General features: G+C 56.0%; 1 long non-coding RNA gene across 2 annotated transcripts in view; it reads right to left on the bottom strand.

Annotated features, from left to right (window-relative positions):
* The window catches only part of LOC148137887 (uncharacterized), a 72622-nt gene that overhangs the window by 22035 nt on the left and 22846 nt on the right, over positions 1–27741 (bottom strand). For both annotated transcript variants that reach the window (XR_015754170.1, XR_015754169.1), the window contains exon 2: positions 15181–15309. This is a non-coding gene — a long non-coding RNA (uncharacterized LOC148137887). The remainder of the gene's footprint in view (positions 1–15180; positions 15310–27741) is intronic.

The following is a 27741-nucleotide window of genomic DNA, read 5'->3' as shown; positions in this document are numbered from 1 at the left end:
GAAGAGTGTGAGGGGCAGAGAGAGAATGAGGGATAGAGAGAGAGGAAGTGAGGGGGAAAGAGAGGTTGAGGAGGAGAGATGGGATAGAGAGAGGCATGGAGAGAGAGGGCGGAGAGAGAAGGGGAAGAGAGAGGGGGTAGAGAGCTAGTGGGATGGCGGGGGAGACGGAGGGGAGAGGGAGAGAGAGGAGGAGAGGGGGAGAGTGAGGGGGAGAGAGTGAGCTGGACAGAGTGAGGGGGAGAGAGAGGGGGGAGAGAGAGAGCGCGGCAGGGAGAGGGGGCAGGGAGAGGGGAGCAGAGAGAAGGGAAGAGGGAGGGGGCAGAGGGAGGGATCGAGGGAGGTGGGTGAGAGAGGGGGGAGAGAGGGGGGAGAGAGGGGCGAGAGGTGGGGAGAGGGGTTGAGAGAGAGGGGAGAGAGCACGGGGAAAGAGAGAGAGAGTGGGGAGAAAGTGGGGGAGAGCGGGGGAGACAGGGGGAGGGGAGAAGGGGAGAGAGAGGGGGATAGAGAGGGGTAGAGAGAGGCGACAGAGAAGGAGTTAGAGAGTGGGGTGAGAGAGAAGGACGAGAGTGGAGACGATGGGAGGCGAGAGTTGGGGCGAGAGAGGGGGCGAGAGAGTGGCGTTAGTGGGGGCAAGAGTGGGGGTCGTGAAAGGGGACGAGGGTGGGGGCGAAAGAGGGGGCGAGAGAGAAGGGGCGAGACAGGAGGGTGAGACAGGGGGCAAGAGATGGGCGAGAGAGAGGGTGCGAGAGGGGGGCGAGAGAGAGGGTGGAGGGAGGGGAGAGAGAGGGAGGGGAGAGAGGAGATCAGGGGAGTGTTGGGAAAAGAGGGGGAGAGAGAGGGGAGAGACAGGGGGAGAGAGAGAGGCGGGAGAGAGGGGAGGGGGGAGAGAGAGAGGACGAGAGAGGGGGAGAGAGTGGGGAAGAGAGAGAGTGGGGAGAGAGAGAGAGATTAGAGAGAAGGGCAAGGGAGCTGGGGAGAGAGAGGGTGAAAGAGGGGAGAGAGTGAGAGGAGAGAGAGAGGCGAGCGAGGTGGGGAGAGTGGGAGAGAGGGGGAGTTAGAGGGGGGAGAGAGCGTGGGGAGAGAGAGGGGTGAAGAGAGGGGGAGAGGGGGCGAGAGTGGGGGAGAGAGGGGGAGAGAGAGGGGGAAAGAGAGAGGCGGAGAGAGTGGGGGTAGACAGTGGGGGGAGAGAGGGGTGGGAGAGAGGGGGAGAGAGATGGGGAAGAGAGAGGGGAGAGAGGGGGAGAGAGAGAAGGGTTGAAAGAGAGTGGGGGAGAGAGTGGTGGGGAGAGAGTGGGGGAAATAGTGGGGAAGGGAGAGTGGGTGGGTAGAGTTGGGGTGGAGGGTGGGTGGGGAGAGTGGGTGGGGAGAGTGGGTGGGGAGAGTGCGTTGGGAGAGAGGAGAGAGAAACTGGTGTAAGCGAGCGGGGTAAGAGAACAGGGTAAGACTGTGGGGAGAGAGAGAGAGAGGGGAGGGAGAGAGGGGAGGGAGAGAGAAGAGAGAGAGAGTGGGGCGAGAAAGAGGGGAGATGGAGAGAGGGGAGAGAGAGGGGTGGAAAGAGAGAGGAGAGAGAGAGTAGAGAAACAGTGGGAAAGAGCGAGGGAGAGAGAGACAGAGGGGGTAGAAAGAGTGGAAGATAAAGAGAGGGGAGAGAGAGGGGGAGAGAGAGAGCTTGGAGAGGGGGATGTGGGGGAGAGAGGGGGGAGAGAGATGGTGTGAGAGAGGGGGTGAGAGAGAAGGTGAGAGAGGTGGTGAGAGAGGGGAGAGAGGGGGAGAGAGGGGGGAGAGAGAGGGGAGAGAGAGGGGAGCGAGAGGAGAGGAGGTGAGAGAGGGGGAGAGAGTGGAGACGAGTGGGGGGCGAGAGTGGTGCGAGAGAGGGGGCGAGAGAGGAGATGAGAGAGGGGGCGAGAGGGGGGTGAGAGTGGGGGGCGAGAGAGGGATGAGAGTGGGGTGCGAGAGAGGGGGCGAGAGAGGGTGTGAGAGAGGAGGGGAGAGACAGGAGGACGAGACAGGGTGCGAGAGATTGGAGAGAGAGGGAGCGAGAGAGAGGCGGGAGAGAGGGGGTAGAGAATGAGAGATTTGGGGAAAGAGGGGGAGAAAGAAGGGTGCGAGAGGGGGTGAGAGAGGGGGTGAGAGAAGGGGTGAGAGAGGGGAGAGAGAGGGGAGAGAGAGGGGAGAGAGTGGGGAGAGAGAGGGGAGAGAGAGGAGAGAGAGGGTAGAGAGAGGGGAGAGAGAGGGGAGAGAGAGGGGGTGAGAGAGAGGGGAGAGAGTGGGGGGCGCGAGACTGGGCGAGAGAGGGTGCGAGAGAGGAGGGGAGAGACAGGAGGGCGAGAGGGGGGCGAGAGGGGGTGAGAGTGGGGGGCGAGAGAGGGGACGAGAGAGGGTGCGAGAGAGGAGGGGAGAGATAGGAGGGCGAGACAGGGGGCGAGAGATGAGAGAGAGACGGAGCGAGAGGGGGGCGAGAGAGAGGCGGGAGAGAGGGGGGAAGAGAGAGAGTGTTGGGGAAAGAGGGGAGAGAGAGGGGGAGAGAGGGGGAGACAGAGGGGGAGAGAGAGGTGGAGAGAGGGGGAGGGAGAGGGGGAGGGAGGGGGTAGAGGGGAGGGAGAGTGGGAGAGAGTGTGGGGGAGAGAGTGTGGGAGAGAGAGAGGGGTGAGAGAGAGGCGAGAGAGAGTGGCAAGAGAGGTGGGGAGAGAGGGGAGAGAGGGGGGGAGAGAGGGGGGAGAGAGTGGGAAGAGAGAGAAAGGGTGATAGAGAGAGGTGAGAGAGAGTGGCGAGAGAGGAGGAGAGAGAGGGGGAGAGTGAGGGGGAGAGAGTGAGGGGGAGAGAGGGGTGGGAGAGAGAGGCTGGAGAGAGCGGGGGAGAGGGGGGAGAGAGAGTGGGAGAGAGAGGGGGATAGAGTGTGGGGGAGAGAGAGTGGGGATAGAGTGGGGTAGAGAGTGGGGAGAGAGACGGGTGGGAGAGAGAGGTGTGAGAGTGAGGGGGAGAGAGAGAGGGGTGAGAGAGTGGGAGAGAGAGGGAGAGAGAGGGGAGTGAGATGGGTGCTGAGAGGGGCTGAGAGAGGGGGGAGAGAGAGGGTGAGAGAGAGGGGTGAGAGAGAGGGGCAAGAGAGAGGGGCGAGAGAGAGTGGGGGAAAGAGAGGGGGAGAGAGAGGGGGAGAGAGAGGGGGGAGAGAGGGGGAGAGAGAGAGTGGGGGAAAGAGAGGGGGAGAGAGAGGGGGAGTGAGAGGGGGAGAGAGAGGGGGAGAGAGAGGGGGAGAGAGTGAGGGGGAGAGAGGGGGAGAGAGAGAGTGGGGGAAAGAGAGGGGGAGAGAGAGGGGGAGAGAGAGGGGGAGAGAGAGGGGGGAGAGAGGGGGAGAGAGAGAGTGGGGGAAAGAGAGGGGGAGAGAGAGGGGGAGAGAGAGGGGGAGAGAGAGGGGGAGAGTGAGGGGGAGAGAGTGAGGGGGAGAGAGGGGTGGGAGAGAGAGGCTGGAGAGAGCGGGGGAGAGGGGGGAGAGAGAGTGGGAGAGAGAGGGGGGTAGAGTGTGGGGGAGAGAGAGTGGGGATAGAGTGGGGTAGAGAGTGGGGAGAGAGACGGGTGGGAGAGAGAGGTGTGAGAGTGAGGGGGAGAGAGAGAGGGGTGAGAGAGTGCGAGAGAGAGGGAGAGAGAGTGGAGTGAGATGAGTGGTGAGAGGGGCTGAGAGAGGGGGGAGAGAGAGGGTGAGAGAGAGGGGTGAGAGAGAGGGGCAAGAGAGAGGGGCGAGAGAGAGTGGGGGAAAGAGAGGGGGAGAGAGAGGGGGAGAGAGAGGGGGAGAGAGAGGGGGAGAGAGAGGGGGGAGAGAGGGGGAGAGAGAGAGTGGGGGAAAGAGAGGGGGAGAGAGAGGGGGAGAGAGAGGGGGAGAGAGAGGGGGAGAGAGAGGGGGAGAGAGAGGGGGAGAGAGGGGGGGAGAGAGAGGGGGAGAGAGAGGGGGAGAGAGAGAGTGGGGGAAAGAGAGGGGGAGAGAGAGGGGGAGAGAGAGGGGGAGAGAGAGGGGGAGAGTGAGGGGGAGAGAGAGGGGGGAGAGAGGGGGAGAGAGGGGGGGAGAGAGGTGGGAGAGAGGGCAAGAGAGAGAGTGGGGGAAAGAGAGGGGGAGGGAGAGGGGGAGAGAGAGGGGGAGAGAGAGGGGGAGAGAGAGGGGGAGAGAGAGGGGGGAGAGAGGGGGAGAGAGAGAGTGGGGGAAAGAGAGGGGGAGAGAGAGGGGGAGGGAGAGGGGGAGAGAGAGGGGGAGAGAGAGGGGGAGAGAGAGAGTGGGGGAAAGAGGGGGGGAGAGAGAGGGGGAGATAGAGGGGGAGAGAGAGGGGGAGAGAGAGGGGGAGAGAGAGAGTGGGGGAAAGAGAGGGGGAGAGAGAGGGGGAGAGAGAGGGGGAGAGAGAGGGCAAGAGAGAGGGGCGAGAGAGAGTGGGGCGAGAGAGAGGGGGGAGAGGGGGGGAGAGAGAGAGTGGGGGAAAGAGAGGGGGAGAGAGAGGGGGAGAGAGAGGGGGAGAGAGAGGGGGAGAGAGAGGGGGAGAGAGAGGGGCAAGAGAGAGGGGCGAGAGAGAGTGGGGCGAGAGAGAGGGGGGAGAGGGGGGGAGAGAGAGAGTGGGGGAAAGAGAGGGGGGAGAGAGGGGGAGAGAGAGAGTGGGGCGAGAGAGAGGGGGGAGAGAGGGGGAGAGAGAGAGTGGGGGAAAGAGAGGGGGAGAGAGAGGGGGAGAGAGAGGGGGAGAGAGAGGGGGAGAGAGAGAGTGGGGGAAAGAGAGGGGGAGAGAGAGGGGGAGAGAGAGGGGGAGAGAGAGGGGGAGAGAGAGGGGCAAGAGAGAGAGTGGGGGAAAGAGAGGGGGAGAGAGAGGGGGAGAGAGAGGGGGAGAGAGAGGGGGAGAGAGAGGGGGAGAGAGAGAGTGGGGGAAAGAGAGGGGGAGAGAGAGGGGGAGAGAGAGGGGGAGAGAGAGGGCAAGAGAGAGGGGCGAGAGAGAGTGGGGCGAGAGAGAGGGGGGAGAGGGGGGGAGAGAGAGAGTGGGGGAAAGAGAGGGGGAGAGAGAGGGGGAGAGAGAGGGGGAGAGAGAGGGCAAGAGAGAGGGGCGAGAGAGAGTGGGGCGAGAGAGAGTGGGGCGAGAGAGAGGGGGGAGAGAGGGGGAGAGAGAGAGAGGGGGAGAGAGGGGGGAGAGAGAGGGGAGAGAGTTTAGGGAGAGAGAGGTTCTCGTGAGGCAGGAGGGAGGAGGAGGAAAAGGGTGTGAGAGAGAGGGGAAGAGAGAGGGGGGTGAGAGAGAGGGTGTGTGTGAGAGAGAGGGTGATAGAGAGGGGGTGAGTGAGAGGGGGTGTGAGAGTGAGGAGAGAGAGAGGAGGAGAGAGGGGGTGTGAGAGTGGGGAGAGAGAGTGAGTGAGAGAGAGGGGTGAGAGAGAGGGGTTGGGAGAGAGGGGTGTGAGAGAGGGCGTGGGAGAGGGGGTGAGAGAGAGGGTGTGAGAATTATGGGTAGAGAGGGTGTGGGAGAGAGGGGGGTGAGAGAGAGTGGGTGAGAGAGAGGGGTGAGAGAGAGGGGGTGAGAGTTAGGGGTAGAGAGGGTGTGGCAGAGAGGGGTGTGAGAGAGGGGGGTGAGAGAGAGGGCGTGAGAGAGAGGGGTGAGAGAGAGGGGGTGAGAGTTAGGGGTAGAGAGGGTGTGGCAGAGAAGGGTGTGAGAGAGAGGGGGTGAGAGAGGGGGTGAGAGAGGGGGTGAGTGAGAGGGGGTGAAAGAGAGGGGTTGAAAGAGAGGGGGTGAAAGAGAGGGGTGAGTGGGTGTTGAAAAAAGGGGAAAGACGGGTGTGTGGGGAGAGAAGGGGACAGAGAAAGGGGGAGAGGAAGAGGGGGAGTGAGATTGGGGGAGACAGTGAAGAAAGAGTGGGAAAGAGAGTGAGGGGGAGAGTGAGATGGTGAGAGAGGGAGGGGGAGAGAGGGTGGAGGGAGAGGGGAGAGAGAGGGGGACGAGAGAGAGTGAGAGATAGAGAGGGGAGAGAGATGGTGTGAGAGTGGGTGAAGAGAGTGGGGGAGAGAATGGGGAAAGACAGTAGGGAGAGAGAGGAGAGGGTGAGAGCATGGGAGAAGCAGGGAGTGAGAGAGGGAGAGAGAGGGAGAGATTTAGGCGACAGAGAGAGTTAGTGAAGAGAGAAGAGGAGAGAGAGATTGAGGGTCAAGAGAGGGGGTGAGTGGGGTAGAGAGAGAGAGGTAGAGAGAGGTGGTGAGAGAGTGGATAGAGAGAGAGGGAGAGGGAGGGGGAGAGAAGGGACGGCGGAGAGAGGGGGAGAGTGGGGGACAGAGAGGTGAGAGAGACGGACAGAGGGAGTGGGACAGAGAATGGAGGGAGAGAGAAGTGGGAGAGAGGGAAGGGGAGAGAGAGTGTGGGGACAGAGTGGGGGAGAGACTGGGGAGCGAGAGTGGCGAGCGAGAGTGGGGGAGAGAGTAGGGGAGAGAGTGGTGGAGAGAGTGAGGGAGAGAGTGGGGGAGAAAGTGGGGGAGGGAGAGGGTTAGGGGGGAGTGAGAGAGAGGAGAGAGATTTAGGTGACAGAGTCGGTGGAGAGTTAGTGAAGAGAGAGGGGAGAGAGAGTGACGTGTAGAGAGAGAGTCGGTGAGAGAGAGACGGTAGAGAGAAGGGGAGAGAGGAGGGGAGAGATTGGAGAGAGGGGTTAGAGGGGTGAGAGGGGTGTGGAGAGAGGGGGAAGAGAGAGAGGTTGCAAAGAGAGAGATAGGGAGGGGGAAGAGAGACGGGGAGGGTGAGAGAGGGGGAGAGAGTGGGGGATAGCGACGGGGAGAGGGGGAGAGACGGGGAGAGAGAGGGGGAGAGAGGTAGAGAGAGAGGGGGAGTGAGAGTGGGGAGAGAGAGGATGTGAGAGAGGGTGTGAGAGAGGGTGTGAGAGTGCGTGTGAGAGAGAAGGTGCGAGGAAGGATGAGAGGGGGGACAGAAAGAGGGTAAGAGCGGGGAAAGAGAAAGGGGAGAGAGATGGGGCAGAGAGTGGGGGAAGAGAGTGGGGGAGAGGGGAGAGTGAGAGGGGGAGAGGGAGGGAGAGAGAGAGGGGGAGAGAGACGGGGAGAGAGGGGGAGAAATGGGGCGAGAGAGGGGGAGGGAGAGGAAGGTGCGAGGATGGGGAGAGAGAGGGGGACAGAAAGGGGGTGAGAGAGGGGGGAGAGAGAGAGGGGAGAGAGATGGGCGTGAGAGTGGGGTAAGAGCGTGGTGGAGAGAGTGGTGGAGAGAGTGGGGACAGAGAATAGGGAGAGGGAGGTGGAGAGAGAGGGGGAGAGAGACGGGGAGTGCGACGGGGATGTCGACGGGGAGGGGGAAGAGATGGGGAGAGAGTGGGAGGGAGAGGAAGGTGCGAGGAAGGGGGAGAGAGGGGGACAGAAAGGGGGTGAGAGTGGGGGGAGAGAGGGGTAGAGTGCGAGGATGAGAGACAGAAGGAGTGAGAGAGGGAGAGAGAGGGGAGAGATTTAGGCGACAGAGTTAGTGAAGAGTGAGGGGGGAGAGAGTTTGAGGGGTAGAGAGAGAGGGTGAGCGGGGTAGAGAGAGACGGGATAGAGAGAGGAGGTGAGAGGGAATGGAGAGGGAGGGGGAGAGAGAGGGGAGAGTGGGGGAGAGAGAGGAGAGAGAGGCGGACAGAGAGAGGGGGAAAGAGGGAGGGGCACAGAGAGTGGAGGGAGAGAGAGGGGGAGAGAGAGGGGGAGGGAGAGAGAGAGTGTGGGGACAGAGTGGGGGAGAGAGTGGGGAGAGAGAGTGGGGAGAGAGAGTGCGGGAAGAGAGTCGGGGAGAGAGTGGGGGAGAGAGTGGGGGAGAGAGTGGGGGAGAGAGTGGGGGAGAGAGAGGGTTAGGGAGGGAGGGAGTGAGAAAGAGGGGAGAGATTTAGGTGACAGAGTTGGGGGGAGATTTAGTGAAGAGAGAGAGGGGAGAGAGACTGAGGTGTAGAGAGAGTGGGTGAGAGAGAGCGGTGTAAAGAGAGAGGGTGAGAGAGAGACGGTAGAGAGAAGGAGAGAGAGGAGGGGAGAGGGGGAGAGAGGGGTTAGAGGGGTGAGAGGGGTGTGGAGAGAGGGGGAAGAGAGAGAGGCGGCAGAGAGAGAGATAGGGCGGAATAGAGACGGGGAGGGCGAGACAGAGTGGGAGAGAGGGGGAGAGAGACGGAGAGAGCGACGGGGAGAGCGAGGGGAAGGGGGGGTGAGACGGGGAGAGAGAGGGGGAGAGAGAGTGGGGAGAGAGAGTGCGGGAAGAGAGTCGGGGAGAGAGTGGGGGAGAGAGTTGGGGAGAGAGTGGGGGAGAGAGTGGGGGAGAGAGAGGGTTAGGGAGGGAGGGAGTGAGAAAGAGGGGAGAGATTTAGGTGACAGAGTTGGGGGGAGATTTAGTGAAGAGAGAGAGGGGAGAGAGAGACTGAGGTGTAGAGAGAGTGGGTGAGAGAGAGCGGTGTAAAGAGAGAGGGTGAGAGAGAGACGGTAGAGAGAAGGAGAGAGAGGAGGGGAGAGGGGGAGAGAGGGGTTAGAGGGGTGAGAGGGGTGTGGAGAGAGGGGGAAGAGAGAGAGGCGGCAGAGAGAGAGATAGGGCGGAATAGAGACGGGGAGGGCGAGACAGAGTGGGAGAGAGGGGGAGAGAGACGGAGAGAGCGACGGGGAGAGCGAGGGGAAGGGGGGGTGAGACGGGGAGAGAGAGGGGGAGAGAGAGTGGGGAGAGAGAGTGCGGGAAGAGAGTCGGGGAGAGAGTGGGGGAGAGAGTTGGGGAGAGAGTGGGGGAGAGAGTGGGGGAGAGAGAGGGTTAGGGAGGGAGGGAGTGAGAAAGAGGGGAGAGATTTAGGTGACAGAGTTGGGGGGAGATTTAGTGAAGAGAGAGAGGGGAGAGAGAGACTGAGGTGTAGAGAGAGTGGGTGAGAGAGAGCGGTGTAAAGAGAGAGGGTGAGAGAGAGACGGTAGAGAGAAGGAGAGAGAGGAGGGGAGAGGGGGAGAGAGGGGTTAGAGGGGTGAGAGGGGTGTGGAGAGAGGGGGAAGAGAGAGAGGCGGCAGAGAGAGAGATAGGGCGGAATAGAGACGGGGAGGGCGAGACAGAGTGGGAGAGAGGGGGAGAGAGACGGAGAGAGCGACGGGGAGAGCGAGGGGAAGGGGGGGTGAGACGGGGAGAGAGAGGGGGAGAGAGAGTGGGAGGGAGAGGAAGGTGCGAGGGAGGGTGAGAGAGGGGACAGGAAGAGGGTGAGAGCGGAGGGAGAGAGAGGGGAGAGAGATGGGGCAGAGAGTGGGGGAAGAAAGTTGGGCGAGAGAGGGGAGAGGGAGAGGGGGGAGAGGGAGGGAGAGAGAGAGGGGGAGAGAGACGGGGAGAGCGACGGGGAGAGAGGGGGAGAGACAAGGCGAGAGGGGGGATGGAGAGGAAGGAGCGAGGAAGGGGGAGACTGGGGGACAGAAAGGGGGTGACAGCAGGGGGGACAGAGAAGGGAGAGAGATGGGGGTGAGAGTGGGGGAAGAGCGTGGTGGAGAGAGTTGGGAAAGAGAGCGGGGAAAGAGAGTGGGGGAGAGGGAGGGGAGAGAGACGGGGAGAGCGACGGGGAGGGGGAGAGACGGGGAGAGAGAGTGGGAGGGAGAGGAAGGTGCGAGGAAGGGGGAGAGAGGGGGACAGAAAGGGGGTGAGAGTGGGGGGAGAGAGAGGGGACAAGGAGAGGATGAGAGAGGGAGGGAGGGAGAGAGGGGGGGAGAGAGGGGAGAGATTTAGGCAACAGAGTTAGTGAAGAGAGAGACGGGATAGAGAGAGGAGGTGAGAGATTGGGGTAGAGAGAGGAGAGAGGGAGGGAGAGAGGTATAGGAGGGAGAGTGTGGAGAGAGAGGGGAGAGTGGGCTGAGAGAGAGGAGAGAGAGGCGGACAGAGGGAGGGGGAAAGAGGGAGGGGGAGAGAGGGAAGGGAGAGAGAGTGTGGGGAGAGAGTGGGGAGAGAGAGTGGGGAGAGAGAGTGGGGGGAGAGGGGTGGGGAGAGAAAATGGGGAGAGAAAGTGCGGGGAGAGAGTGGGGGTGAGAGTGGGGGAGGGAGAGAGGAGGAGAGGGAGGTTGGAGAGACGGGGAGGGGAGAGATTGGTTAGAGGGGGAGAGTGGGGGAGAGAGAGGGGAGAGTCGGGGGTGAGAGTGAAGGAGAGACGGGGACAGAGGGAGGGGGACAGAGGGAGGGGGACAGGAGGAGCGGGACAGAAGGAGGGGGCAGAGAATGGAGGCAGAGAGAGGGGGAGAGAGAGAGGGGAGAGAGACGAGGAGAGTGGGGGAGAGAGAGTGGAGAGTCGGGGTGGAGAGAGAGAGAGGAGAGAGTGGGGGCCAGAGGGAGGGGGACAGAAGGAGGGGGACAGAGCATGAAAAGAGAGAGAATCGAGGGAGAGAGAGAGGGGGAGATGGATGGGCAGAGAGGGGGGAGAGAGAGGGGGAGAGAGAGTGGGAGAGAGAGTGGGGCTAGAATGTTGGAGGGAGAGGGTTAGGCTGGGATTGAGAAAGAGGGGAGAGAGTTAGGTGACAGAGTGGGGGAGAGAGTTAGTGAAGAGACAGGGGTGAGAGAGAGAGAGTGAGGCGTAGAGATAGGGGTTGCGAGAGAGAGGTGCCGAGAGAGGGGCTGAGAGAGACGGTAGAGAGAAGGGGAGAGAGGAGGGGAGAGAGGGGGAAGAGAGAGAGGAGGTAGAGAGAGATAGAGAGGGGGAAGAGCGACAGGGAGGAGAAGAGAGCGGGTGAGAAAAAAGTGAGAGAGGGGGTGAGAGAGGGAGGGAGTGAGAGGGAGAGAGAGTGAGGTGACAGAGTGAGGAGAGAGAGGGGCAGAGAGATAGGGGCGAGAGAGGGAGGGCAAAAGTGGGAAGGAGAGGAGGCAAGGGAGAAGGGGCAAGGGAGAGGGGGAGAGAGAAGAAGAGAGAGGCGAGAGAGAGGGGGAGAGAGTGAGTGTGGAGAGAGGGGGGAGAGAGAAGAGAGAGGGCGGGACAGAGGAGGCAGAGAGCGGGGGGGGAGAAAGTGGGGGAAGAGAGATGGGGAGAGTGTGGGGGTGAGTGAGGGGGTGAGAGAGAGAGGGAGAGAGAGAGGGGAGAGAGTGAGGGAAGAGAGAGGGGAGGGGGGAGAGGGAAGGGGGAGAGAGAAGGGGAGAGAGAGGGGACGAGAGAGGGGAGAGGGGGCAGGAGAGGGGAGACAGAGAGCGGGGGGAGAAAGTGGGGGTAGAGAGATGGGGAGAGTGTGGGGGTGAGTGAGGGGGTGAGACAGAGGGAGAGATAGAGGAGAGAGAGTGGGGGAAGAGAGAGGGGGAGAGGCGTAGAGAAAGGTGGAGAGAGAGAGGGGGAGAGGGGAGAGGGGGGAGATAGGGGAAGATAGACGGGGAGAGACGAGGAAGAGCGAAAGGGGGGTGAGAGAAGGGATAAGAGAGGAGACGAGAGTGGGTGGCGAGAGAGTGGGTTCGAGACAGGGGGTGAGAGAGGGGGAAGAGAGGGGCGCGAGAGAGGGGGAGTGAGAGAGGGGGGCGAGAAAGGGGGAGTGAGAGAGGGGGGCGAAAAAGGGAGAGAGGGGTGAGAGAGAGGGGGAGAGAGACGGAGAGAGAGGGGGCGAGACAGGGGGTGAGGGGGGAGAGGGGAAGTAGAGAGCAGGGAGAGAGAGGGGGGAGAGAGATGGGGAGAGATGGGGCGGAGAGAGAGAGAGTTTGGAGAGAAAGGCGGAAGAGAGCGCGGGAGAGTATGAGGGAGAGAGAGGGGGAGCGATAGATGGGGAGAGACAGGGTGAGAGAGAGTAAGAGAGGGTGAGAGAGGGGAGTGAGGGAGGTGAGAGAGCGGGGGTGAGAGAGCGGGGAATGGGAGACAGGGGGCAGAGAGTGGGGCAGAGAGAGGGAGGAGAGGGGGAGAGAGAGCGGGGGTGAGAAAGCGAGGGGGAGAGAGACGGGGAGAGAGACAGAGGGAGGGAGATGAGAGGGGCGAGGGAAGTGGAGGGGGGGACAGAAAGGGAGTGAGAGAGTGGCGGGAGAGTGCGGGGAGAGGGAGGGAAGAGAGAGGTGGAGAGAGAGGGGACGAGGGGGGGCGAGAGCAGGGAGAGAGAGAGAGATGGGAGAGAGAGGTGAGTGAGAGAGATGTGGGGGGAGAGACATGGGGAAAGAGAGAGAGGGGAAGAGAGAGAAGGAGAAAGAGAGAGGGGAAGAGAGAGAAGGGCGAAAAAGGGGAGGGGGACAAGGGAGAGCGGTGAAGGGAGAGGGCGGATAGAGGAGGGGGAGAGAGAGGGGGAGAGAGAGCGGGGAGAGTGAGCGGGGAGAGAGAGGGGGAGAGTGAGGGGAGAGAGAGGAGAGGGGGAGAGAGGGGGAGAGGGAGGAGAGGGGGAAGAGAGAGTGGGAGAGAGGGTTAACAGAGTGAGGGGAAAGAGCGAGGGGCACGGAGAGAAGGGCAGAGAGAAGGAGGGCGAAAGAGGGGAGTAGGGCCAACAGAATGGGGTCAAGTGAGGGGGGAGAGAGGGGGAGAAAGAGGGGGCAAGGAGGGGGAGAGAGAGAGAGGAGAGTGAAACAGGCAGCGAGAGGGGGAGAAAGAGAGGGGAAGGGAGAGGGGGAGAGCGAGCGGGAAAGCTAGGGGCGAGAGAGGGGGACGAGCGAGAGGGGGAGACAGAGAGGGTGTGAGAGAGAGGGGAGGGAGGGGGGAGAGAGGGAGGCGAGAGAGAGGGTCAAGATAGGGGGAGAGTGTGAGAGGTGAGTGAAATGTGCAGAGAGACGGGGAGAAAGAGAGGGGAAGGGAGCGTGGGAGAGCGAGCGGGAAAGCGAGGGGCGAGAGAGGGGACGACCAAGAGGGGGACGAGCGAGAGAGGAGACAGAGAGAGTGTGTGAGAGAGAGGGGGAGGGAGAGGGGGAGAGAGAGGGTGGGGAGATAGAGTGGGGGAGTGAGTGGGGGGATTGAGTGGGGGGAGACAGTAGTTGTAGAGAGTGTGGGGAGAGGGGGAGAGGAGGTGTAAAGAGTGGGGGAGAGAGAGAGGGAGTGAGTGAGAGGGGGAGGGAGAGTGAGGTGACAGAGTGAGGGGGTCAAAAGAGGGGGTGAGAGAGCGGGAGAGATGGAGGGGAGAGAGGGAGGGGGAGAGATGGAGGGGGAGAGAAGGACGGGGAGAGAAGGACGGGTAGAGAAGGACGGGGAGAGAAGGAGGGGGGAGAGAGGGAGGGGAGAGGGAGGGGATAGGGAGGGGGAGAGACAGGGGGCAGAGAGAGAGAGTGGGGAGAGAGGGGGGAGAGGGACGGGCGAGAGAGAGATGGGGAGAGAGAGAGAAAGGTGAGAGAGTAAGGCAAGAGAGGGGGGCAAGAGATGGGGAAAGAGAGAGGGGGAGAGAGAGAGGGAGAGAGCGAGAGAGGGGGTGAGGAGGGAGAGGCGGAGACAGAGGGTGGGGAGAGAGGGATGGGAAGACAGAGAGCGGGGGAGACAGTGGGGAAGAGAGGGGGAGATGGAGATAGAAGAGACGGAGAGAGGTGAGAGGGAAGATGGTGAGGGGAGAGATAGAGGGGAGAGAGAGGAGAGAGAGACGGGGTAGAGAGAAAGGGGTAGAGAGAGGGGAATATTGAGAAGGATAGAGAGAGAGTGTGGAGAGAGAAGGGGGCGAGAGAGAGGGGCGAGAGAGGGGGAGAGAGTAAAGGCGAGAGAGAGAGGGCGAGAGAGAGAGGGGGAGAGAGGGAGGGGCAGAGAGGGAGGAGGAGAGAGAGAGAGGGAGAGAGAGAGGGGTAGAGAGAGAGGGGGAGAGAGAGGGGGGAGAGAGATGTGAGAGAGGGGGAGAGAGTGGGAGAGAGAGCGAGAGAGCGAGGGGAGAGGGGAAGAGAGAGCGTGGGAGAGAGAGAGGAGAGAGGGGGAGAGAGAGGTGGGTTGAGAGAGAGGTGAGGGAGATAGAGAGGTAAGTGAGAGGGAGGTGGGGCAGAGAGAGGTGGGGGAAGAGAGAGGGGAAGATAGAGCAAGGGAAGAGAGAGGGGAAGAGAGAGGGGGAAGATAAGGGGAGAGACAAGGGGAGAGATAAGGGGGAGAGCTAAGGGGAGAGATTGGGGAGAGACTGGGGAGAGATAGCGGGAGGGATGGGGAGAGAGAAGGGGAAACAGAAGGGGAAAGATAGGGGAGAGAAAGGGGTTCGAGAGAGATGGATTAGAGAGAGAGAATGGGAGCGAAAAGGGTCGAGTGCAGGGGTTGAGAGAGGGGTTCGAGAGAGGGGTTCGAGTGAGGGGGTCGGATGAGAGGGGTCGTGAGAGGGTGGTCGAGAGAGGGGAGTCGAGTGAGGGCTTTCGACGGGAGTGGTTGTGAGAGGGGTGTCGAGAGAGGGGGTCCAGTGAGGTGGTCGAGAGGGGGGTCGAGAGAAGGGGGTTGAGAGAGGGGGGTCGAGAGACGGGGTCGATTGAGGGGCTCGAGTGAGTGGGTCGAGAGAGTGGGTCGATAGGGGGGAGAGTGAGGGGAGGGGGAGAGCCAGGGGTGAGAGAGCGGGGTGAGAGAGATGGGGGAGAGAGAGGAGGGACAGAGTGGGGGAGAGAGTGGGGAGAGAGAGAGTGGGGGACAGGGGGCAGAGAGAGGGGCCAGAGATGGGGGAGAAAATGAGAGAAAGTGGAGAGAGAGAGCGAGGGGTGAGAGATGGGGAGAGCGAGGAGCGAGCAAGAGAGACAGGCGAGAGAGGGGGTGAGCGAGAGAGAGAGAGGTGCAAGTGTGAGTGAGTGAGTGAGGGGACGGAAATGAGAGAGAGTCTGAGAGATCGAGAGAGAAAGAGTGCGATAAGTGGACAAGAGAGAGAATGAGAGAGAGAGAAAGATAGAAAGATGGGTAGAGCGAGATAGGGAGAGATGAAGGCGAGCTAGAGAGAGAGGGACATGAGTGAGAGGCACGCGAAGGGGGAGAGAGAGAGAGTCAGGTGAGAGAGAGGGATGAGGTGGAGAGTGAGTGGGTTAGAGAGAGAGTGAGTCAGGGGAATAGAGAGAGAAGGTGAAAGAGGGGCTGAGAGAGAGAATGAGAGTGAGAGGGTGAGAGATAGGGAGTGAGGGAGTGAGAGAGGGGATCGAGAAAAAGAGACAGAGAGTCAGAGAGAGTCAGAGAGAGATGTCTCAGGGAGGACCAATGCAGCAGAGGTGAGAGCAGGACCCTGACAAGATGGTGGGAATGAAGCCTAGAATGTTGCTGTTCCTTGCCCAGCTCTGTATCTATGTCCTGTCTTCCAGGTCTGAATATAGAAGTCTACTACCTCCACCCTGTGCTGTTTACTGTGAGTGATGTTACCGGCTGCAGGATTTACTGAAGGCTCCAGATCTCCCTCTCCATCTCTCTCTGCCTGACCAACCATCTTTGATGTGGTTATGGACGAGACAGGAGTTAGGAATTCGGCTGAGACAGGAACATCCTGAGTACCTACAGGAGATAGGGAAGCAGACAGAATGGGAAATTACACTGATGCAGTCAGAGTTACACATGGAGGATGGCACTGAGTCCCACCGAGACCTGGAAAATCCCAGTCTCCATCCCTGGCCTGTGCTGCTGCGTCTCTCTGGAGTGGGGAATTCTGTTGGCTCAGGATCTGGAATAGCTGCAAGAGCGAGAGAAGTTGACAGAGGCAGCAATTAGAGCCACACAGTGAGGGATACCACATGGAGAGAGACTGAGTGATATCACCAGAGTGCAGGACGGTATCAGGATCACACAATGGTCATGATGAAAGGGTTGTGATTCATGGTGCACTGGGATCAGTATTCAGTGACGGGTGAGCTATGAGTGGGACAGGTGATGGCCTCGTGTTATTTTCAGAGATGGAAATGTGTTGCTGGAAAAGCGCAGCAGGTCAGGCAGCATCTAGGGAACAGGAGAATCGACGTTTCGGGCATTAGCCCTTCTTCCTGAAGAATTCCTGAAGAAGGGCTAATGCCAGAAACGTCGATTCTCCTGTTCCCTCGATGCTGCCTGACCTGCTGCGCTTTTCCAGCAACACATTTCCATCTCTGATCTCCAGCATCTGCAGACCTCACTTTCTCCTCGTGTTATTTTCACCCAACTGTTCACCCAGATGTTAATGCCGGTGTCCAGTATACCCATCTAACTACCTAATATCCTTTCAGGAGGGAAATCTGTTATAGGCAGCAGGTCTGGCCTACACATGTTCCAGACCCAGAGCGATGGGGTTGCCTCTAAACTGCTCTCTGTAATGATCCAGCAAAACACTCAGCTCAAGGGCAGCTCGGGGTGGGCATGTGATGCTGGCCAGCCAGAGACAGCAACATCCCATGAGTGAATTAAACACAACATTGCTGGGACCAGTGTCCTGGCCAATCATGTCGGTAGGCTTATGGACAGGACTTTCAGCTGACAGAGAGGTTGCAGGGCCAGGGTTCAGGTGAAAGGAGCTTTCCAAATCCAAAGAGAAATGGCAATGTAGCTAAAGACAAGCAGAAAAGAACAGGAAGAGACAGAGTTTAACTGAAACTGTACATCAGTGAATTGGACTGTGACAAGAAATTGTGGAAAGAATCAATCGTAATGTACTTTTTTTGGACTGGCTAAAGTCTCTGCAATAAGGTCTCTGGTACAGAGATAAATGAGGTTTAGTGGTGACACTGTGAACAAAAGGTGGAACATGAATATTCTATTGTCCACCTCCTTGAGGGGTGTCAGGGAGTGCAGGATGGGTAACCCTGACAGTAATGGGGAACAAAGGCAGTACAGAGAAAGCACTTGGCCTCAGATGATACAGCTGAATCAGCCTGAATGCAGATTCTGGGTAACACGTGTCAAAAACACAAACAAGAGAAGAGTTTCGAGGCTGCCGAACAGCATTTCATTGCTCAACCCTGTTACACATTCCAATGAATTCCTGTGTAATGCAAAGGCACTGTGACCATTTTGGGAGACTTCAGTCTTTGTATAACCTGGGACAGTAACTTTGGCAAAAGTGATGTTATCCGAACTCCTCTTTGAATGTTTCTGTCAGTGTTTGTTTGAATAACACGTTGTGCAAACGGCCAGGGACGTGACTATCCCAGATCGACCGTTGGGTGATGGCACTGAGGGAAGGAGTAATGTCACACTAAGATATCCTCTGGGAAATTGTAGTATAGTGGAATTCAGTGAGATGATGGATTTTTAAAGTGACCATAAAGCACACCCTACAATCACATCCAAAGCCATTGGCATGTTTTTGAGAGGAGAACTGACCAAGGTAACCAGGGGAAACAGTGAAGTATATGGCTGGTAATGGACAGTGGAAAACATTTACAGTCAGAGGGATGTACAGCACAGAAACAGACCCTTCGTTGTCCAACTCATCCACGCCACCCACATATCCTAACATAATCTCGTCACATTTGCCAGCACTTGGCCCGAATCCCTCTCAACCCTTCCTGTTCGTATACCCATCCAGATGCCTTTTAAATGCAGTTACTCTACCAGTCTCCACCACTTCATCTGGCAGTTCATTCCATACACACATCACCCTCCACATCAAAATGTTGTCCCTTATGTTCCTTTTATATCTTTCCCCTCTCACCCTCAACCTCGGCCCTCCAGTTCTGGACCACCCCACCCCAAGGAAAAGACCTTGTCTGTTAAACCTAACCATGCCTCTCATGGATTTATAAACCTCCATATGGGTTACCCCTCAGCCTCAGACATTCCAGGGAAAACAGCCCCAGCCCATTTAACCTCTCCCTTTAGCTCAAATCCTCCAATCCTGTCAGCATTTTTGTAAATCTTTTCTGAACCCTTTCAATTTAAACAATATCCTTCCGATAGGGAGGAAACAAGAATTGCACGCAATATTCCAACAGTGACTATTCCAATGTCCTGTTTTGCCACAACATGACCTCCCAACTCATCTACTCAATGCCCTGATCAGTAAACACAAGCATACCAAACACCTTCTTCACTATCCTATCGACCCACAATTCTCCTTTCAAGGAACAATGAACCTGCCCTCCAAGGTCTCTTTGTTCAGAAACACTCCCTGGGACCTTAACATTAAGTGTATAAATCCTGCGAAGAGTTGCTTTGCCAAAATGCAGCACCACCCATTTATCTGAATTAAGATCAATCTGCCACTCCTCAGCCCATTAACCCATCAGTTCACCATCCCGTTGTAATGTGAAGTAACATTCTTCACTGTCCACTATACCTCCAATTTTGGTGTCATCTGCAAACTTACTAACTATACCTGCTATGTTCACATCCAAATCATTTATATAATTAATGGAAAGTAGTGGACCCAGCACCGATCCTTGTGGCACTCCACTGGTCACAGGTCTCCAGTCTGAAAAAACAACCCTCCACAACCATCCTCTGTCGTCTACCTTCGTGCCAGTTCTGTATCCAAATGGCTGGTTTTCCCTGTATTCCATGAGATCTATCCTTGCTGTCCAATCTCCCATGTGGAAACATTTCGAATACTTTACTGAAGTCCATATCACTCACACCCACCGCTCTGCCCTCATCAATCCTTTTGTTACTTCTTCAAAAAACTCAATATCTTGAAACATGATTTCCCACGCACAAAGCAATGCTGACTATCCCCAATTAGACATTGCCTTTCTAAACACATGTAATTCCTGTCCCTCATGTATCCGTCTTTCAACGTGCCCATGACTGACGTCAGGCGAACCAGTCTGTAGTTCCCTGACTTGTCCTGACCACCCGTCTTAAACAGTAGCACCACAGCTCCGGTTATCTGGTACCTCACCTGTGTCTATCGATGATACAAATATTTCAGCACGGGGAACAACAATCACTTCTCTAGCTTCCCACAGAGATCGAGAGTATACCTGATAAGGTCCTGGGGACTTATCCGCCTTTAACCATTTCAAGACATCCAACACTTCCCCCTCTGTAATGTGGATATTTTGCAAGATGACATCATCGATTTCCCAAAGATATTTCCCAAACTATCATTCTATTCTATATCTTCCTGGTCCTTCTCCACAGGAAATACTTGTTCAGTATGTCCACATCTCCTGCAGGTCCACGTGAAGGCTGTCTTGATCTTTGAGGGACCTTATTCTCTCCTCAGTGACCCTTTTGTCCTTTATGGAATTGTAAAAACATTTTGGATTCTCCTTAAACCTATTTGCCAAAGCAATCTCATGTCCCCTTTTTGCCCTCCTGATTTCCCTCTATCCCTAAACAACACTGTAATCCCCCCCTCCCTGATTAATCTCTACCAACACTGCACTCTCCCCCTCCCTGACTGATCCCTACCCAACACTGCACTCTCCCCCTCCCTAACTGATCCCTACCCAACACTGTAATCTCCCCCTCCCTGACTGATCCCTACCCAACACTGCACTCACCCCCTCCCTGACTGATCCCTACCCAACACTGCACTCTCCCCCTCCCTGACTAATCCCTACCCAACACTGCACTCTCCCCCTCCCTGACTGATCCCTACCCAATACTGTAATCTCCCCCTTCCTTACTGATACCTACACAACTCTGCACTCACCACTCCCCCCCCCCGCCCCCCCCCACCCGCCGGAAGGTTAGATCGCACGGAATCCAGGGGGCATTGGCAAACTGGGTACACAATTGGCTTGATGGTAGGAAGCAGAGGGTAATAGTCAGACTGAAGGCCTGTGACTAGTGGTGTGCCTCAGCGGTCACAGAACCATAGAATCCCTCCTCTGTGGAAACAGGCCCTTCGGCCCAACACGTCTCCTGGCCCTCTGAAGATTATTCCACCCTAACCCATTCCCTTACCCTGTTACTCTATATTTACCCCTGACTAACGCAACTTACTTACACATCCATGAACACTATAGGCAATTGAGCATGGCTAATTTACCTGACCTGCACATCTTTGGATTGTGGGAGGAAACCGGAGCACCCAGAGGAAACCCACGCAGACATGGGGAGATGGTACAAACTCAGTTGGTATGGCATAGTGGCTCAGTGGTTGGCACTGCTGCCTCACAATGCCAGGGACCCGGGTTCGACCCCAGCCCCCGGTGACTGTCTGTGTGGAGTTTACACATTCTCCCCGTGTCTGCGTGGGTTTCCTCTGGGTGCTCCGGTTTCCTCCCACAATCCAAAAATGCGCAGGTCAGATGAATTGGCCAGGCTAAATTGCCCATAGTGGTAGGTGCATTCGTCCAGGGTAAATATTGGGCAGGGAGAATAGCTCTGGGTGGGTTACTCTTCGGCAGGTCTGTGTGTATTTGTTGGGCCAAATGGCCTGTTTCCATACTGTAGGAAATCTAACCCTAACAGGATCTAACCCACACAGAGTACCCTGTGAGGTTGGAATTGAACCCAGATCCACGGTGCTGTGAGGTAGCAGTGCTAACCACTGAGCCACTGTGACGCTGAGCTGGTCAGTGCTAGGCCCATTGCAGTTTGTTATCGATATCAATGATTTGGATGAGGATGTTTAAGGCATGATTAGAAAGTTTGCAGGTTACACTAAAATAAGTGAGGAAGGTTCTCAGCAATTGCAACAGGGCCTTGATCAGCTGGGGAATTGGACTGAGAAATGGCAAATGGAGGTTAATACAGACAAGGGCGAGATCGAGCATTTTGGAAAGTCACATCAAGACAGGGGTTTCATGGTAAATGGTAGGGCCTGAAGGAGTGTCGTGGGACAGAGCGCCCTTGGATTCCAGGAGCACGGCTCTCTGAACTCTGGTAGACAGGGCAGTGAAGAAGGCTTTTGGTACACTGGGCCCTTCATCAGTCAGGGCATGGAATATCGAAGTTGGGCAGTTCTGTTGCAGTTGTACAGGATTCAGTTTTGGCCACCTTGCTATCGGAAGGATGTTATTAAACTGGAAAGAGTGCAGACGAAATTTACAAGGATGTTGCCAGAACTCAACTAGACAGTTATAGATAGAGGTTGGACAAGCTAAGGCATTGCCTGTAGTGTGCAGGAGACTGAGGGGTATCCTTATAGAGGTGTATAAGATCATGGGAGGCATGGGAATGCACTCAGACTTTATCCAAGGCTTGGGACATCGATGACGAAAGAGCATCAGTTTAAGGTGAAAGGGGAAAGATTAAAAGTGAACCCGAGGGACAACCCTTTTCTCCAGAGGGTGATACACATACGGAGTGAACTACCAGTGGAAGTAGTCAAGGAGGATACATTTAATAACATTTAAAAGGCACTTGGACAAATACATGGAAAGGAACATATTGGAAGGATATTGGCCAAGTGCAGGGAAACGGGGTTAGCGTGGATGGGCCAGTTTGAGCCTGTCTCCATGCTGCAGAACTCTGTGACTCTATGAGTATACCCAGGTGTCCCATAATACAGAAGCGGCTAAAGCAACATCAACACGAGCCGGTACAAATGTGAAACAGGCCGGCAGAATTTGGCAAGAAGCCAGCCTGGCCTTGCAGTGAAGGATTCCTGGCACAGGAGCTGTGGTGAGAAGCCCATAGAGAACTGGGGAAGGAATATGGAAAGCTCACTCCACTGCCGATAGCCTGGAGGACCCATGGCTGGGATCCAGTCACCCCAGGGAAACCTACAGGCTGTGACCGAGCTAGGTCTCTGACACAATGAGCAGGACAGAAGGTTGCAGGAAAAGTTCACCCACATGGGACTACTCCAGTTACAATTGGGAAGAGCCCAATCCAGTGACAGGGGGGCCTCTGAGGATGGGGAGACAGCCTCAGGTTACATTGACAATCTGGAAGGACAGTGTATGAGCTCCGAGCAGCTGCATGGGTCCTGTACACCTGCAACACGGAGCAACACACATCAGGCCCTAATAGGAGGTGCCAGGAGCAAATACAATCCTAGGGAACCAGGGCTCCTCCCAGAGTGGGATAATGTGTGCCTTTGGGGTTCTACCTCCCCAGGGAGATAATGACAGGCCCCTCCCTGACACATCCACGCCCGCCCACAGATGGGAACTCCCACTGCCTTTCTCCCAGGTAACAGCTCCTTTTGCCCCCAGCGCTGGCCCACAGACGGACCCAGATTCCATGAACCCTGTGGTTACCCAGTGTCAGACAGCTGATGGTCTCACTCCGGACACAACAGCCAGTCCAGGCACCCACCTGGTGGGCAGCACCAAAAATGCCACTCTGTTTGATCCTGTCTCAAACCCAGATACATGTTTGGATGAGACAGACCGACAGTCTGTCATACACGGATTGGATGCTGACAAACAAACTAAATTAATCACCATGTGACTTTGTCCACCAGGCCATTCATCCCTCCCTGAGGGACAACAGTGAGGGAGGGGCATCCATGATGAAATGAAGGCAGCGGTCCTCACTGCTCGAGAAAAGTCCCATCCCGGGTTAGTGACAAACAGCATAAATATTTGTTCCAGGAGAACACCCACACCAACATGTCTCACTGTCAGTTACAGCAGCTCACCAAGGGCTGGGTTAGTAACAGCTGTAAGGACACTTTCGGTGGGACACTGGGCTTGGTGCGAGGAATTCCAATTATCCCAAGTGACAAAGTTAGGCTGGGGATCGAAAGTATTGGAATGATATTAAAAAAGGTATTTGGATGGGGTATCATGATTCCATCCCACATGCTGTGGAGATAGAGGGGACATTGACAGGGACCACACTTACGTAAATGTGAAGGAACAGGCCATACCACAGCATTCCCACCGCCTGTCATGAACGAATTCGGCTCCTCTCACATCAAGCTGTGGTCCTAACTGCACTCACCTTGATATATCTCGGGATACCGGTGGTTAGGATTGCAGGCTGTAACAGATGGGTACGATCATGGTGAATAATACCTGGACACACCCCCAGGGGCTGGAAGGTCGATGGAACTCCCCGGGTGATCACCTTAGTTTCATTCATTTGCAGCGTTTGAGTGTTCCTGGCTGGGCCCAGTATTGATTGCCTGTCCGTAGCTGCTCGGGAGCTGGTTTTGGTGGTGAGCTGCCTCCTTGAACTGTTGCAGGTTGTGGACCCACAATGTCCTTAGGGAGGGAATTCCAGGAGTTTGAGCCAGCAGGTCTCATTCCCTTGCATTTATTCTGCTCACTGGATGTTGGCTATGCATCACAATTCTGTATGGATTCTCAGAACGGAATATGTTTTGACGAAACAGTTACAAGTGCCACAGTCGCTCAGTGGTTAGCACTGTTACCTCACAGCGCCAGAGACCTGGGTTTGATTCCACTCCTGAGCGACTGTCTGTGTGGTGTTTGTACATTCTCCCTGCAACTGCATGGGTTTTCTCCCACTGTTCAATGGTGCAGATTGACAGATTGCCCATAGTGTCGAGGGATATTCAGGTTAGCTGGAATAGCCATGGGAAATGCAGGGTTTCAGGAATATCATCAGGGGATGGATCTGAGTTGCATTCTCTTCAGAGGGTCATTGTGGACTCGATGGGCTGAAGGGCCTGTTTCTGCTCAGTAGGGATTCTATGATATCACTTATCAGCCCTATGACAATCGGTTTGACCAATGTACAAAGTGTCTTTCACTCAAACAGCAGGCTACTCTGACAACAAACATAACCAGCTTTTAAAATTAGGTTTGTAATTCATTGTATACGCTTCTTTCCATTCAAAAGACTGGGTGGGGGTGAGGGGGAATGGGTGAAATGTTGCGGCCTCCTTGCTAAAACACAGATAGACAGCCAAGAGACGCTGGGTATATTGGACAAGTTATATCCCAAATCACAAAAGCCAGACAGCAGCCAGATGGTTATCCCATCAGCATAAGGCAACAGTTCCCCTGGGCAGACATATCCCTAACAACGTCTCCACCAAACAAAGGAGGGCCGAGATAGGAAGGCACCGGGTCCTGCTACACAAAGAAACTAACAGGAACAAGCCATCCAAATGATCAGCAACGCTTCAAACTATTAACTGATTCTCCTGACTGGCCAGAAGTATAGAAAGTTCTGGGAAACCATCCAGAAATGAACAAAACCAGGGATCACCTGCAGACTGATCTCTTGAATTTTCTGGAGGCTTTCTGAGGTGACCAACATGGCAAGGGACAGAGACCAGCTCACCATCCAGAGAGAGGGAGAGAGAGAGGAAGGGAGACAAGCTGAAGGAAACCTCAGGAGCATGGGAGAGAGGGAATGTGAAAACCCATTGAGAGAGAGGGAGCTGTAACCACCTGGAATACTGAGTGTTGCCCCTTCAGTCTGTCCATGCTTCAACGCCTGTTTCTCTCAGTCTGACTTCCCCTTCTCTCTTTGTCCTTCTCTCTCCCTGTCTGTCTCTTTCTCTCAATCTGCCTTTCTCTCACACCCTCCCTCTCACTGTCTGTCTCTGCCCCATCTTTCTCTCATCCCCCTTCTCCAACCCCACTCTCTCGACCTCTCTCTCTTTTTCTCACCCTCCTTTTCTCTTTTTCTTTGTTTCAGACCTGAAAGTGCTCACCTAATTTTGAACCCCCTAAAAACAATTACCCATCATTTTCGCTCTCCTCCCAAATTTATTCCCTTCCCCAAATATCTTCCCTCACAAATACCTACCTCACCAACTGTGCCCCCATCAAATATTTTGCTGCCCCCAACATTGCTGTGAGACCCACTCCCTGGGGCAGAGGGAGTTCAGTGGAAAAGTGTGGAGCTGGAAAAGCCCAGCAGGTCAGGCCTGAACCATCGACTCTCCTGGCTGACCTGCTGTGCTTCTCCAGCTCCTCACTTTGTAACTCTGACTCTCCAACATCTGCAGTCCTCAATTTCTCACACCGGTAAATGTGTCTGGGTTGACTGACTGGTCTGTGACTGTTTTAGTGTACAGCAAGATCCCAGCCTGAGAATTACAGAAGGTTTGCATCACAGATGGAGTCCTTTCTGCCCATCATCCCCCTGCCCCATTAAATGATCCTGGTCCGGTTCAGGATCCTCAGGATTGGCCCCTGAATGGCCTCATTGACTATCCTTACTGTGGAGACCTCTTCTCTACCCTGTCTCAGACTTTGCATCACATGCTATCCCTCCCGCCATCTCTCTATGACAACAGCCCCTCCTTTCTCTACCAACCTCAAAACCCCATCAAACCCTCCCCCTGTCTCTGGCTGTCCCATTCCCTCCGTGTCTCCCACTCTCCCCCTTCCCATGCAGACTCACAGACCCTGGGCTGGAGGACATAGTGCAGAGACTAACTCGCCTTTTGACTGACTGCTGTAATGCACAGCAAGATCCCACTCTAAAACCATCGCCAAGTACACACACTGTCCTTCTCCCTCAATATATGTCCTTCTCACTCTCTCTCCCTCTCTCTCCCTGTCTCTCTCACTCTGTCCTTTTCTCACTCCACCTCCCTGACTCTCACTGCCCATTTCTCTCTCTCCACTTTCTCCATCTCCACTCTCTCCATCTCTCTCTCTCTTTTTGTCACTCTCCCTTTCTCCTCTTTTTCTCTTTTTCAGACGCACTCAGAAAAGTACTTAATGTTCCTTCCATTCACCCCCTCCCCACAGTCGGGTTAAATCCTGGGAGAGACCAGGCACTGAGGCAAACTCTCCCCAATGCCCCTTCCCCAGTCACTGGGACAGAGCAGAGGGGTCCAGGGAGAAAGAGGGAGAGAAACTACAGGAGATAAAGAGAGATGGACGGACAGACAGCGTGAGGGAGGGAGAGAACAAGACAAAGACAGGCGGGGGGGGGGGAAGGGGAGAGGAAGTGAGACGAACTGAGAGAGAGCAGGACAGAGAGAGAGAGAGTGAAACTCCAAGGAGAGAAATACAATGTCAGACAGATACAAGGTGAAAATGGGGAGAGAAAGGCAGGGAGAGAAGTTCAGGCAGACAGCAAGACGGAAATCCCAGGGAGAGAGATAGGACAGAGAGAGAGAGAGAGAGAGAGGAGCTGCAGCAGCAGAGAGATAGAGCTGAGAGAGTGGGGTGGTGGTGGGGGCTGTGATGTGGCTAGAGTGATGTACAGACAGGAATAGCAAGATCCCACAGAGCTGTCAGACAGATGCAGAGAGAGATTTGCAGAACATTGGGAAATGTACATTGGACAGAGATGTGAAGGATGTTGAGAGATAGGGATTGGAGGAAAGATGTGGGAGAGAGAACTGGGAACACAGAAATAGACATGAGAGCTGCAGAGAGAGAGGGAAGCAGTAAAATCTCTGGGATCAGATCCCTCTCGAGCATTTTGCTCCTTTGTCTCTCCCCGTTCCCACAGACGGCCTGAATCCCACTGTGTGTGTTTGTGTGTGAGTGTGTGTATGTGAATGTGTCTGTGTGTGTCTGCGTGTGTATGTCTGTGTGTGAGTCTGTGTGTGTCTGCGTGTGTGTGCCTGTGTGTGTGTGTGCCTGCGTGTGTGTCTGTGTGTGTGTCTGTGTGTGTGTCTGTATGTGTGTGTGTGTGCGCCTGTGCGTGTCTGTGTGTGTGTGCGCCTGTGCGTGTCTGTGTGTGTGTGTGTGTGTGTGTGTATGTGTGTGCCTGTGTGTGTATGTGTGTGTGTCTGTGTGTGTGTGTGTGTGTGCCTGTGTGTGTATGTGTGTGTGTATGTGTGTGCCTGTGTGTGTATGTGTGTGTGTCTGTGTGTGTGTGTGCCTGTGCATGTCTGTGCCTGTGTGTGTCTGTGTGTGTGCCTGTGTGTGTGTGTGTGTGTGCCTGTGTGTGCCTGTGTGTGTGCCTGTGTGTGTGTGTGTCTGTGTGTGTGTGTCTGTATGTGTGTGTGTGTGTGTGTGTGTGGGTGTGTCCGTGTGTGTGTGTGTGTGTCTGTGTGTATATGTGTGTGTGTGCGTGTGCTTTCGTCTGATGATTCCTTATGGCAGAATAATTTGATTCTCTGTCTCTGTATTGTCCTAGTTTCAGCTCCCAAATCGAATGTTGAATCATCCACGATCCTATTGAATACCAGAGCAGGCTCGAGGGTCTGGATGGTCTCCTGTTCCTATTTCGGATGGTCTTATGTTCTTAACACCACCTCCCAGCTCTTGGCTCCCACACTGGAGGTTAGGACGACACAAGGGCCTGATCTGTAGAGGGCTGCCCTCTTCCGTGAGTCTCGGAGGGAACCAGCCTGATTTGGATGGGAGGTGCAGCCTCTCAGTGAGAAGTGAAATCTCCTTGAGGTTCCCCTCAGTCTCTCACTGTAAGGTGGAGCAGGTCAGTCACGGGGAAGCAAACAGCAGGCCAGATGTGCTCTGTCCTCCAGCTCCATTTCAGACGGCCAGATGGGAGGGGCTTGTTTCCTTCATCAGCTTCCGGAGCTCTCCCTTCTGGGTTAGGGTGGGGCCGAATGGCCTTGCTCTTGGCTCCTATTGAGGTGCAGGCTGGCTATGAGTGGGTTATACAGGGCATGCCCCTGGAGTGAAGTCAGTTAGCTCAGTTGGCTGGACAGTTGGTTTATAATGCAGAGTAAAACCAATAACGTGTGTTCAATTCCCACACCAGCTGGGGTTATTCTGAAGGACTCTCCTTCCCAACCTCTCCCCTCAGCCGGGCCATGGTGACCCTCTGATTAAATCCCCACCAGACACCGCTCTCTCATGAGGAGCTGTCCCATGCTCTGGTAAGACATTACATTGGTTTGTACCTGGGGCACTGTGTGCAGGACTGGTCACTGCATTGCCAGAGGGATGTTTGTGTGTGGGGAAGGTTTACCGGATAAACCCCCATGGGAATGAACAGCACTCTCTTTCCCCCAGTTAAGCCACCCTGACAGATTTTGAGTCTTTGGAGACACAAGGACCAATTCACCTGAAACAGGAGCTGGATTTTATATTCATGGGCACCCAATAAGATTGGCGAGTTTACATACGCACGCGCACACACACACTCCCTCAAACAAACATAGACACATTCTCACACACACATACACACAGGACCCCGCCACACACAGGCTCTCTCACACACACAGACACACGCTCCCTCAAACACAAACACAGACACACTCACACA

This window comes from Chiloscyllium plagiosum, unplaced genomic scaffold (genome assembly GCF_037043375.1).
Source record: "Chiloscyllium plagiosum isolate Xiang-an unplaced genomic scaffold, Cpla_swu_hap1 HiC_scaffold_42, whole genome shotgun sequence".
In the NCBI taxonomy this organism is placed as follows: Eukaryota; Metazoa; Chordata; class Chondrichthyes; order Orectolobiformes; family Hemiscylliidae; genus Chiloscyllium; species Chiloscyllium plagiosum.
Note: the sequence above shows the minus strand (reverse complement) of the source record. Positions and strands in the feature narration are given on the sequence as shown.